Here is a 6,000-nt window from a genome sequence, read left to right on the forward strand (position 1 = left end):
TGGAGCTCAAGGAAATAAAGACAATGGATGAGCGGCACTGTGCTAAACAATCTATTAAACAAGAGGAAAAAGATTCAGGAAGGCATGGTGCTGGCAGACTACAACTTCTTCCACTGCTGCTCAGTGTCAATGAGGAACAGATGGCTTAGATCTCCTGTAAAATATCAAATAATTTCCACTATCTTCTGCTAGTTGTTAACTCATTCACTGCCAGCCATTTTCAAATCAGGTAACTCCCCACTGCCAGGGTTTTTGAGCATTTTTACTCATTTTTGAAGAGCCACAGAAAACTGTGTGTTATGATCATATAAACGCTGAACCTACCAAAATGAAGAACAGACTCTCTTCTTTCATCCAAAAAAAAAGCTTGTTTCTACCATTTTCCATTCTTTAGTAATCAGCTGTAGAAGAGAGGTGGGTTCCACCAAAAATGCCTGTTTTGACCAAAAAAAGGGAGAAAACGAGCTTTTTGTGAAAAATACATTTCAAGCAGAAAAGTGCCTTTGACACTAATATTTCTTGCTTTGTGACACCTCTAACATATAAAATAGTTTTTCACTTCTATAAAACAGAAATAACACTGAGGAAGGTTATGTTTTATCAAAACAATTTATTTACAAATATATGAAAAAATAAAATTCACTGACAAGCTGCCCGAGGTTGTATTCTGGCCCCTCCCATTGAAAAACGTAATTGACGTCTATAGACGTCAATGGCAGTCAACGTAAGTTTTTCAATTGACGTCTATAGACGTCAATGGCAGTGAATGAGTTAAAAATGACTCCTGACTTCCATTAAGCAATAAAGTTAAAATCTGTTTTTCTTCTGAACTCAGTGACTCTGTCCTTCACTTTGACACATTTCATACCATGGCATAGGTTAAAGGCCCAGTGATTTGTGTTTTAATTTAGTTTAGTTCTAATGATACAGTGCTTTTATTGTAGTGGATTTTTTAAAAATTGAGAACATTTAACAGAGAGATTTAAAAAAAAATTGAGAAAGTTTAGCAGGATAGACCCAGACATACTGAATTTTACTCCAGAAAACACAATGTCCCCCCGTCATGTCTTTAGAGATCCCTTACTGCTAAACAAACAGTGACATCTTTTAAACTTCATAGCTCTAGTTAGTATCAGAGTTCAGCTGCTTTGGCTTTGGTCAGGACTTTGAGGTCAGTTGGCATCTTTCCGTCACTAAAATAGGAGCAATAAATATTTGTTGGGAAGCTTTTCTTGTTGGCTTATCTCTTCCCTTCTGACAGAAACTCCATTCCGGGTTTCTCTGAGGCGTGGGCTTTTATCATCAGAGTTCATCCTTTAACCTATAACAAAATTAAAATATTCTCAAGCATGATCAACGGTTAATTACGGTACCGGCCGGAGTACCGGGAGCAGTTTGGAAGAACAAAAAGACGCGGAGACTGTTCTAAATTGTCATTCCAAACTAACTCAAAGTTTATTCTTTGTGCAGCAGTTTTTTATAGGCAGACAACAAGTTTCAGTTCAGACCCTGCCCACTGGGTGGGGTGGTGTCCTGACAGTTGGAATCCTTTGTTCAGCAAGGGCAATAAAAATGCACTCACAAGACCTATAAATTTTACACAGAAGTCTTCTACATCCTGAGTTCTGACACAAAAACCAGATGGTCTTCACATAAACATCTTCTGCAAGGGAGTGATAGGTAAAAGAGTGATTTGTTGGTGTTTTCCCTCCAACCTATAGTTTCACGGCAAAAGGAGATGAGGTTGAAACAAAGGGCATTGCAAACAATACTCAGCAAATGCTACCATGGTATCAAAATATCACAACACCTTCTCTCTCTCTCTCACACACAGTGTCAGTAGAGGAAAGAAATTGTGAGAGTGTGACCATGAAAGTTTGCATACTATGCCCTAGAAAGCATGTTTCATAGCTGTTGTTTGTTCTCACATTTCTGCTTTTTTTTCTACTGTCTGAAACACGTATGTGTGAAAATTATAAAAAAAATAAAAAAATTAATCGTGAAAGGGTAATACTATTTTACAGCACTGTCCTTCCTGGTTTTTTTTGTTGTTGTTTTTTTTGGGGGGGAGGGGGTTGATGGGGGGGAGGGGTTAAAATAGTCTCTGTTTGTTTATACAGATTTTCCTTGCTTCTTTGTGGACATCTGCGTAGCGCTCATAAGATTCCCCTGTGCCTGATCATTTTCACCTCTGTTTAAACAGTATTGCTTCTCTCCTTATCAGTTCTCCATTTGCTCTTTACTTGTTCCTCTTTTGCTCTCTGTTTTTTAGAATCCTGCTGTGGTTTTGAAGCCCTTTGGACTTTGTCTATCTCAGCTATTAAAGGTTCATCTTTTGCGATTTAACGTCCCTCTGCATCCTGCATTTGCAGACCCTCACGAACCTTTACAGAGGAGTAATACTCCCATTTTGAATTCTAAAAAACACACAATGTCCAGCATTGTTGCATCTTGAACAATATTTAAAACTTAACAGTGGTTGTGTGTGTTACCAGGTACCATTAGTTAGTTTGCGCAAGGGCAGAGAAGGGACCTGATAACTTCACTACCTTTCCAAAAAAACCAGTGAGTTCCACTTGACGCCTTCAGAATCAGTTAATTTTTTATACGATAGCTTTAGCGTATTAAATGAAGCCATTAAAAACATTAGATGATACAAATTTTATTTTGACACAGAAGGATGAGGATGAGCCTTGTATCAAAATGTAGCTAAGAAATTGACCTTTGAAATGCTGAAACTTGTTTAGGTCCAGCCACTTGCCCACCTGCATGTTTCGCACTGCCCAAATGTGTCGAGGCAACTGTTGCTGTGATTTGGCGGTACATAAATAAAATGTAATTCAATTTTTCAGCCCTCAAAATTGAACGTAAGATATCTTCATGGACACATACAGGCTAAAAAATGTTGGAAAAAATAAGGCAGTTTAAAAAGTACCAAGTTGCACCCCAAACCTATGTGTGAAGGTCAGATTTCACTTGGCTACATTAAATATACTCAAGTTAGCATAAATAAAAGATTGATGGTCCTGGTTCTACATCACTAACTGCCCTAAATAGCCATTTGCTGACCATAAGACAGCATCCTGACCTACTGATGGTTTAGAAGAGGCTTTTCACAACCACATGCAGCCTGATTTACACACCAGCTGCACTATGTCTTTGCAAAGAAAAAGAAGGATCAAGAGTCTAAACTGCAAAACTGCAACCAATAACAAGGCTGGCTCTAATCGCCTGCATTCAAGAATGGGTATACATAACATGTAGACTAATGGTTACTGAATAGTTAGCTTTATGCAACAGCAAGAGATTTGCAGGCAGTCTCCACTCACTGAGTTAATCACTGGATTAATTGAGTAATATAGTGGTACGGTCTACGTAGTGGTGGGGTGAGCCGGCATGTGTGTGCGCCTGTGTGTGCGCCTGTGTGTGTGAGGGAATCTTTGCTTCCTCAGGAGATGGCGTGAATGGGGTCTTTTGTGTGCACACGTCACAGTGCTTACACCCACTCAGCTAAGCAGGCGGTCTCGAAACCTTGCAGAAACTTTAACAAGGACATTGTGGCGAAACAATGCACCGAACGGAAACAATCGGGGTCAGGGTTAGCAAATATAATCCTTGAGCCGTTTGCTGTGTGGGTCAATCGACTCTGAAATGGGGCACCTCAAGGCTAGAGGGTCACACTCTGTGTGTGTGTGTTCCTGTCTAGCTATCTTTGTGAGGACCGAAATCTGCATTCTACTATACTTGTGAGAACCAACAGTCACTTGTGAGGACACACACACAAGTTTGAAGGCCTTTTTGAGGCTCAAAATGTGGTTTTAGTGTCAGGGTTACAATTAGGTTATGGTTAGGTTTAGGGTAAGGGTTAGGGTTAGGCATTCATTTTTAATGGTAAAGGGGCTAGGGAAACCATCATGTCAATGAAGGTCCACACTAAGCTAGCTGAACGGGGTTGTGTGTGTGTGTGTGTGTGTGTGTGTGTGTGTGTGTGTGTGTGTGTGTGTGTGTGTGTGTGTGTGTGTGTAAAAAGAAATAGGATATGAGGTTCGTTCGTATGTTTGTGTTTGGTTTGAGGGCCCAGATTTAAAATAATGACACAATCAAAACCAATGAAGTGTGATTTCAACAAGAGTGAAAGCACAAAACACAATTGCTTGGATTATGCGGATCAGACTGCAGCTTTACTCTGCTTCTGTGGTGACACAAACTACTGGCATGCATGCCAATCAACAACTTATTTCTTTCTCCGATATGAGCTTAGAGGGTGTTCACAGTTAAGCAGAAAAATCACAGTAAATTTAAATAAAAATCCTTGTTTCCCCTCCATACCCAGCTTCAGATGTGTTTTATAACAGCACAGTGAAGTAGACTAGTGTCTTGGCTTGCAGGAAGGAGTGCGTGCGTGTGTGTGTGTGTGTGTGTGTGTGTGTGTGTGTGTGTGTGTGTGTGTGTGTGTGGGTTTGCTGATCACATCGGACCATCCTCTGCAAGACAACAGCGTCTCTGTCTCTAGGTACAGGAGCACTCTAAAGGACCTGCATCATTTGATAACTGCCACCACAGGCAAGTTCCCGTCAGCTGTGTAAATAGAAACTAAAAGCAGCCAGCAGGTTAGGATTGTACGTGTTAGAGCAAGGATTGCGGTGAGGTTGACACACTTTCCGCTCTGGGCCTTTGAGTACAACAAATGTTCTTTTAAAATGTGCTCCACTTGTCTGCTTTTCGTAATTGGGTAAATGTGAATACCAAAGGAGAGATGGAAAAGGGACATTTATAAAAGTTTCCACATCAAAAAAAATTAAGACTGTAATAAGCTGACCTATATTAGCTCATGAAGAAATGTTACAAAATTATTTTAAGGGGCATAAATCATTCCTTGTTAAGGCTTAAGAGTGAGGCCAAAGACATGTAACATGTTGTGTAATTTCAATGACTTTATCAGTTCAGTGGGCTCAGCAGTGAGCCACAGATGTTCCAGCTGCAACATTCAACACAAACCAGTTACCGTCAATTACACTTCCGGTTTCAAATTCTAAAGTAAAACACTTTACAACATGGGAGGTAATGCCCACATTTCATTTAAGAAGAAAAATAAAATAAAAAACAATAAAAACAATAATTATGGGCATTATTTATCTTTACCTGCAACGAAACAAGTCAGAAAGCTAATAGCAAAACTGCTATTTAAAATACTTAGTACATAAAATCCCCCCAGTCACTGGCTCTTTTATTTGGCAGGCCTCTAAGTTAGCTCCCAAATATTTAGAACATGTGACATTCAACATCATTTAATAAACCTCTTAGACCTGTTTTTGTTTTTAGACGCATAAAGTTTCTTACTTTCAGAGTAGATCTTCATTTTTTAGTGTAGCTTGACGGTGCCACAGCATCCTGTGTGCTCGTCACAAAACGACGAGGAAACTTACCGGTAAATGTTTCTGTTAGTTTATCGCTGGCACGTCTTCAGCGTGTCTGTGCTCAGGCTCTGTCTGTGACGGCTCCGTTCATATGTTCATCCATCGGCTCTCACTCTGCCTGCTGATGCTGTGCGCTGCCCGGTCCGGAAGTGACACGCGCGCTGTGTTGTTGTACGAGGACGACTTGGATGGCGGGTTGGGAGGGAGAGGGTGGGCATTCTTTGAGTTATGATTGGACTCGCGGAGGTGGCGCGTGCTAGGGGCCGGCCGACATGGAAGGAAGGCTCGACATGACCGCATGGGTTACTGACGGTCACAAAAGAGCAAGACGTCACGAGCACGACACCCGCACACAAACCAGTGCGCGAAGCCCGAATTCACCTTTATAGACAAATTTAAGATGGGATGCTTGTCGCCATGACAACGCGCGGTGTCGAGCTCCTCGGTGGTGGGAGATTCCTGCCTGGGTGTTTGTTTAATGTATATAATCATTAGCTCATGCAAAATAGTGTTCGTATAAACGTAGTTATTTTTATGTGTAAAACCACACAGACAGCGGTTTAAAATCAACCTCTGGGTAACA

General features: G+C 40.8%; 1 protein-coding gene across 1 annotated transcript in view; it reads right to left on the bottom strand.

Moving 5' to 3' along the window:
* The window catches only part of acsl3a (acyl-CoA synthetase long chain family member 3a), a 41,963-nt gene extending 36,171 nt beyond the window's left edge, over positions 1 to 5,792 (bottom strand). Inside the window, exon 1 of the mRNA XM_086260783.1 lies at positions 5,427 to 5,792. The gene's annotated coding sequence lies outside the window, so the exon portion shown is untranslated. The remainder of the gene's footprint in view (positions 1 to 5,426) is intronic.
* Positions 5,793 to 6,000: the final 208 nt, after the last annotated feature.

Source organism: Aulonocara sp. 'chitande type north' Nkhata Bay, linkage group LG14, assembly GCF_057382095.1.
Source record: "Aulonocara sp. 'chitande type north' Nkhata Bay isolate Kocher_YH1m ecotype deep benthic linkage group LG14, A_spYH_male_GT1.1, whole genome shotgun sequence".
Lineage (NCBI taxonomy): Eukaryota > Metazoa > Chordata > Actinopteri > Cichliformes > Cichlidae > Aulonocara > Aulonocara sp. 'chitande type north' Nkhata Bay.